We start from the raw sequence: 7645 nt of genomic DNA, 5'->3' as shown, positions 1-7645 counted from the left end.
ATTTTTAGCTTTCCAGAAAGCAAACTCTTAGTTCTGTTTATCTTTTTTATTCTCTATTTCATTTATTTCTGCTCTAATATTTATTATTATTTTTTTCCTTTCAAAAAGAAGTTTGGGCTAACTTTGGGCTTAGTTTGTTTGGGTTTAGTTTGTTCTTCTTCTAGTTTCTTGAGGTATAAACCTCCCTCTTAGAACTGCTTTTGCTGCATCTCACACATTTTGTTATATTGCATTTCCATTTTCATTTAACTCAATATACTTTTTCATTTCCTGTTTGATGTTTTCTTTTGTCTGTTGCTTGTGCAGGAGTGTATTTAAGTTTCACATATTTGTAAACTTTCCTCTTGTTATTAATTTCTACTTTCAAAGCTTAGTGGATGGAAAAGATGTTTGATATAATTTTCATCTTACTACATTTGTTATGACTTGTTTAGCGGCCTAAAGTATGACCTATCCTAGAGTATTTCATGTATGCTTGAGAAGAATATGCATTTGGCTGCTGTTAGAAGAAATGTTTGATATTTGTCTATTAGGTCCATCTGATTTAAATTACAGTTCAAATCTGATGTTTCTTTTCTGACTTTTTGTCTGGATGATGTAACCACTTTTGAAAGTGGAGTATTGAAGTCCCCTACTATTATCATGTTACTATATCTCTCTTCCGCTTTGTATATTTAGGCACTCTATTTTGGGGTACATATATATTTATAATTATTATGTCTTCTTGATAGATTGACCCATTTATCCTTATGGAGTAATCTTCTTTTTCTCTTGATACACTTTCTGACTGACTTCTATTTTGTCTGACATAAGTTTATATACCCCCTTCTATCTTTTGTTTTCTACTTGTTTGGAATGTATATTTCTATCCTTTCACTTTCAGCCTATTACTGTTTTTGAAGCTAAGGTAAATCCTTTATAGGCAGCATATAAAAGAGAAAAGGCTTTCTCTTTTTTCTTTTTTTTTTTTTTTTTTTTTTTTACTTTAAGTTCCGGAATAGCATTGAATCTATACGTGTGCAGAAAGTACAAGTTTGTTACATAGGTATACGTGTGCCTTGGTGGTTTGCTGTGCCTATCAACCCGTCACCTAGGTTTTAAGTACCACATGCATTAGCTATTTGTCCTGATGTTCTCCCTCCCCTCGTTCCTGCCCACCGACAGGCCCCGGTGTGTGTTGTTCCCATCCCTGTGTCCATGTGTTCTCATTGTTCAACTCCCACTTATGAGTGAAAACATGTGGTGTTTGGTTTTCCTGTTCCTGTGTTAGTTTGCTGAGGATGATGGTTTCCAGCTATGTCTCTGCAAAGGACATGCTCTCATTCCTTTTTATGGCTGCACAGAATTCCATGGTGTATATGTACCACATTTTCTTTGTCCAGTCTATCATCGATGGACATTTGGGTTGATTCCATGTCTTTGCTATTGTGAATAGTGCTGCAATAAATATACGTGTGCATGTATCCTTATAATAGAATTATTTCTATTCCTTTGGTTATCCCAAGGAATCCCAGTGATTGGGACTGCTGGGTCAAATGGTATTTCTGGTTCTAAATCCTTGAGGAATAGCCACACTGTCTTCCACAATGGTTGAACTAATTTACTTTCCCGCCAACAGTGTAAAAGTGTTCCTATTTCTCCACAGACTCACCAGCATCTATTGTTTCTTGACTTTTTAATAATCGACATTCTGACTGGCATGAGATGGTATCTCATTGCAGTTTTGATTTGCATTTCTCTAATGATCAGTGATGCTGAGCTTTTTTTCATGTTTGTTAGCTGCATAAATGTCTCCTTTTAAGGAGTGTCTGTTCATATCCTTTGCCCACTTTTTGATGGGGTTGTTTGCTTTTTTGTACATTTCTTTAAGTTCCTTGTAAATTCCAGATATTAGACTTTTGTCAGATGGGTAGATTGCAAAAATTTTCTACTATTCTGTAGGTTGCCTGTTCACTTTGATGATAGTTTCTAGTTTCTTTTGCTGTGCAGAAACTCTTTAGTTTAATTAGATTTCATTTGTCAATTTTAGCTTTTGTTGTAATCGCTTTTGGCAATTTCATCATAAAATCTTTGCCATGCCTATGTCCTGAATGGTATTGTCTAAGTTTTCTTAAAGGGTTTTTGTAGTTTTGAGTTTTACATTTAAGTCTTTAATCCATCTTGAGTTAATTCTTGTATAAGGTATAAAGAGGGGTCCAGTTTCAGTTTTCTCCATGTGGCTAGCCAGTTTTCCCAGCACCACTTATTAAAAAAGGAATCCTTTCCCCATTGCTTGCTTTTGTCAGGATTTTCAAAGATCAGGTGGTTGTAAGTGTGTGGTCTTACATCTGAGGTCTCTATTCTGTTCCATTGTTCCATATGTCTGTTTTGGTACCAGTATCATGCTGTTTTGGTTACTATAGCCTTGTAGTATAGTTTGAAGTCAGATCGTGTGATGCCTCCAGCTTTGTTCTTTTTCCTTAGGATTGTCTTGGCTATGCGGGCTCTTTTTTGGTTCAATATAAACTTTAAAGTAGTTTTCTCTAATTCTTTGAAGAATGTCTGTGGTAATTTTATGAGAATAGCATTTAATCTATAAATTACTTTGGGCAGTATGGCCATTTTCATGATATTGATTCTTTGTATCCATGAGGATGGGATGTTTTTCCGTTTGTCTGTATTGTCTCTTATTTCCTAGAGCAGTGGTTTGTAGCTCTCCTTGAAAAGTTCCTTCATGTCCCTTGTTAGCTGTATCCCTAGGTATTTTATTCTCTTTGTAATAATTGTGAATGGAAGTTCATTCATGATTTGGCTCTCTGCTTGTCTATTGTTGGTGTATAGAAATGCTTGTGAATTTTGCACATTTATTTTGTATCCTGAGACTTTGCTGAAGTTGCTCATCAGCTTAAGGAGTTTTTGGGCTGAGACAATGGAGCTTTCTAAATATAGTATCATGTCATCTGCAAACAAAGACAGTTTGATTTCCTTTCTTCTTATTTGCATACCCTTTCTTTCTCTTGTCTGATTGCCCTGTCCAGGATTTCCAACACTCTGTTGAATAGGAGTGGTGAAAGAGGGCCTCCTTGTTTTGTGCCCATTTTCAAAGGGAATGCTTCCAGCTTTTGCTCATTCAGTATGGTATTTACTGTGGGTTTATCAAAAATAGCTCTTATTATTTTCAGATATGTTCCATCAATACCTAGTTTATTGAGAGTTTTTAACATGAAGTGATGTTGAATTTTACCAAAGGCCTTTGCTGCATCTATTGAGATAATCATATGGTTTTAGTCATTGGTTCTCTTTATGTGATGTATCACGTTTATTGATTTGTGTATGTTGAACCAACCTTACATCCCAGGGATGAAGCTGACTTGATCGTGGTGGATGAGCTTTTTGATGTGCTGCTGGATTCAGTTTGCCAGTATTTTATTGAGGACTTTTGCATCAATGTTCATCAGGGATATTGAACTGAAGTTTCCTTATTTTTTTGTTGTGTCACTGTCAGGTTTTGGTATCAGGATAATGCTGACATCATAAAATGAGTTAAGGAGGAGTTCCTCCTTTTCAATTATTTGAAATAGTTGTGAAAGAATGGTACCAGCTCCTCTTTGTACCTCTGGTAGAATTTGGCTGCGGATCTGTCTGTCCTGAGCCTTTTTAGGTTGGTAGGCTATTTATTACTGCCTCAATTTCAGAATTTGTTATTGGGCTACTCAAGGATTTGACTTTCTTCTGGTTCAGTCTTGGGAGGGTGCATGTGTCCAGGAATTTATGCATTTCTTCCTGATAGTCTAGTTTATTTGCATCACGGTGTTTATAGTCTTCTCTGATGGTAGTTGTATTTCTATGGGATCAGTGGTGATATCCTCTTTATCGTTTTTTATTGTGTCTATTTGATTCTGCTCTTTTTTCTTCCTTTTTTGGTCTGGCTAATGGTCTATCTGTTTTATTAATTTTTTCAAAAAACCAGCTCCTAGATTCATTGATTTTTTTGAAGGGTTTTGTGTGTCTCTATCTCCTTGAGTTATGCTCTGATCTTAGTTATTTCTTGTCTTCTGCTAGCTTTTGGATTTGTTTGCTCTTGCTTCTCTAGCTCTTTTAATTGTGATGTTAAGGTCTCGATTTGAGATCTTTCTAGTTTTCTGATGTGGGCATTTAGTGCTATAAATTTCCCCCTTAACACTGCTTTAGCTGAATCCCAGAGAGTCTGCTACATTGTTTCTTTGTTCTCATTGGTTTCAAGTAACTTTTTGATTTCTGCCTTAATTTCATTATTTACCTAGGAATCATTCAGGACCAAGTTGTTCAATTTCCATATAGTTGTGTGGTTTTGTGTGAGTTTCTTAATCTGGATTCTAATTTGTTCACACTGTGGTCTGAGAGACTGGTTTTTTTTTAATGATTTCAGTTCTTTTGCATTTGCTAAGTAGTGTTTTACTTCTAATTATGTGGTTGATGTTAAAGTAAGTGTCATGTGGCACTGAGAAAAGCGTATATTCTGTTGTTTTGGGGTGGAGAGTTCTGTAGATGTCTATTAAGTCTACTTGATCCAGAGCTGAGTTCAAGTCCTCAATATCCTTGTTAATTTGCTGTCTTGTTGATCTGTCTAGTGTTAACAGCGGAGTGTTAAAGTCTCCCATTATTACTGCATGCAAGTCTAAATTTCTTTGTAAGTCTCTAAAACTTGTTTTATGAACCTGGGTGCTCCTGTATTGGGTGCTTACATATTTAGGATAGTTAGATCTTCTTGTTGAATTGATCCTTTTACCATTATATAATGCCCTTTTTTGTCTTTTTTGATCTTTGTTTGTTTAAAGGCTCTTTATTCAGAGTCTAGGATTGCAACCTTTGCCCTTTGCATTTTTTCTTTTCTTTTCTTTTTTTTTTTCTTTTTTTTTTCTTTCCATTTGCTTGATAAATTTTTCTCCATCCCTTTATTTTGAGCCTATGTGTGTCTGTACACATGAGATGGATCTCTTGAATACAGCACACCAATGGGTCTTAACTCTTTATCCAATTTGCCAGTCTGTCTCTTTTAATTGGGACATTTAGCCTATTTACATTTAAGGATACGATTATGTATGAATTTGACCCTGTCAACATGATGTTATATCATTATTTTGCACACCAGTTGATGCCGTTTCTTCATAGTATCATTGGTCTTTATATTTTTGTGTATTTTACTGTGGTGATACCAGTTTTCCCTTTCCATATTTAGTGCTGCCTTTAGTAGCTCTTGCAAGGCAGGCCTGGTAGTGATGAATTCCCTCAGCATTTGCTTGTCTGAAAAGAATTTTATTTCTCCTTTTCTTTTTTTTTTTTTTTTTTTTTGAGACGGAGTCTCGCTCTGTCGCCCAGGCTGGAGTGCAGTGGCCGGATCTCAGCTCACTGCAAGCTCCGCCTCCCAGGTTCCCACCATTCTCCTGCCTCAGCCTCCCGAGTAGCTGGGACTACAGGCGCCCACAACCGCGCCCGGCTAATTTTTTGTATTTTTTAGTAGAGACGAGGTTTCACCGTGGTCTCGATCTCCTGACCTTGTGATCCGCCTGCCTCGGCCTCCCAAAGTGCTGGGATTACAGGTGTGAGCCACCGCGCCCGGCCTATTTCTCCTTTTCTTATGGGGTTTAGTTTGGCTGGATATGAAATTCTGGGTTGAAAATTCTTTTATTTAAGAATGTTGAATATTGGCCTCCACTGTCTTCTGGCGTGTTGGGTTTCTGCTGAGAGATTCACTCTTAGTCTGATGGGCTTCCCTTTGTAGGTGACCTGGCCTTTCTCTCTGGCTGCCTTTAATATTTTTTTTTTCCTTCATTTTGACCCTGGTGAACTGATGATCATGTGTCTTTGGGTTGATCTTCTCATGGAGTATCTTAGTGGGGTTCTCTGTATTTCCTGAATTTGAATGTTGGCCTGTCTTCCTATGTTGGGGAAGTTCTCCTGGATAATATCCTGAAGTGTGTTTTCCAATTTGGTTCCATTCTCCCTATCTCTTTCGGGTACTCCAATCAGTTGTAGGCTCAGTCTTTTTACATAGTCACATATTTCTTGGAGGTTTTGTTCATTCGTTATCATTCTGTTTTCTCTAATCTTGTCTGCCTGCCTTATTTCAGTAAGACAGTCTTCCATCTCTGATATTCTTTCTTCTGCCTGATTGATTCAGCTATTGATGCTTGTGTATGCTTCATGAAGTTCTCATGCTGCCTTGTTCAGCTTCATCAGGTCATTTATGTTCCTCTCTAAACTCTTATTCTAGTTAGCAGCTCCTCTAACCTTTAATCAAGGTGCTTAGGTTCTTTGCATTAGGTTAGAACATGTTCCTTTACCTCAGCGAAGTTTGTTATCACCCACCTTCTGAAGATTATGTCTGTCAGTTCATCCATCTCATCCTCCATCTAGTTCTGCCCTTGTTGGAGAGGTGTTGCAAACATTTGGAGGAGAAGAGGCACTCTGGCCTTTTGGGTTTTCAGTGTTTTTCATTGACTCTCATCTTCATGAATTTGTCTAGTTTTGATCTTTGAGGCTGCTGACTTTTGGATGAGGTTTTTGTGGGGACATTTTTCGTTGATGCTGTTGCTGTTGCTTTCTGTTTGTTTGTTTTTATTTCAATAGTCAAGTCCCTCTTTGGGGCTGCTGCAGTTTGCAGGGAGTTCACTTCAGGCCCTATTCATCTGGTTCACTCCCACGCCTGGAGATGTCACTCAAGGAGGTTGGAGAATAGCAAAGATGGGTGCCTGCTCCTTCCTTTCAAATCTCTGACCTCAAGGGGCACTGACCTGATGCCAGTAGGGATACTCCTATATAGGATGTCTGATAACCCTTGTTGAGGGGTCTCACCCAGTTGGGTGGCATGGGAAGCCGGATCCATTTAATGAAGCACTTTGACTGCCCCTTGCTGGAGGTGCTGTGCTGTACTGAGAGGAAACCCACTCATCTGGGCTGCCCAGATTCCTCAGAGCTACCAGGAGGAAAGATTAAGTCTGCTGGTCCATGGAGACGATGGACACCCCTCCCTGTAGTGGCTCAGGCCCAGGGAGATCAGAGTTCTGTCCCTGAACCCTTGGCTGGAGTTACAGAGTTACTGCAGCCTCAGTGTTGGCTGCTGCACCTCCCTCAAGGAGCTCAGAAGGCTTAGATAGCAGGCAGCCACAGCAGTGGTGATGGCCACCCCTCCCGCTGGGAACTCAACTGGCTTAGGCCAATTCTAGCCTAAGAGAATCATAGGGCTTCGTGGTTGGGACTTAAGGCCCTTGTGGCGTGGGCTTATGAGTGGGATCTTCCCATCTTGGATTGCACAGTTCTGTGGAAAAAGCATGGTTTCCCAGGCTGGGTAGCATGCTCACTCACTGCCTCCCTTGTCTGGGGTTGGGGGCTCCTCTGACCTGTATGGCTCTCAGGTGGGCTGCCACACGACACTGCTCTTCCTTCTTCTCCCTGGGTCATGCCAGCTGCCTGCTCAGTCCTAATGACAGAACCTGTATACCTTGGTTGCTGGTGCAGGATTCACACACTGTTTTGAATCTTTTCCATGGGAGCCTCAGATCACGGCTGCTTCTAGTTGGCCATCTTGGCCTTGCTGCCCCAGTTGACTCCTTAGAAAGAAAAAAATTCATTCTGCCTCTGTATGTATTTTGGTTGGAGAATTTAATTAATTAACTTAAATTTTATT

Source organism: Papio anubis, chromosome 13 (assembly GCF_008728515.1).
Source record: "Papio anubis isolate 15944 chromosome 13, Panubis1.0, whole genome shotgun sequence".
In the NCBI taxonomy this organism is placed as follows: Eukaryota; Metazoa; Chordata; class Mammalia; order Primates; family Cercopithecidae; genus Papio; species Papio anubis.
This window is presented reverse-complemented; position numbering follows the sequence as displayed.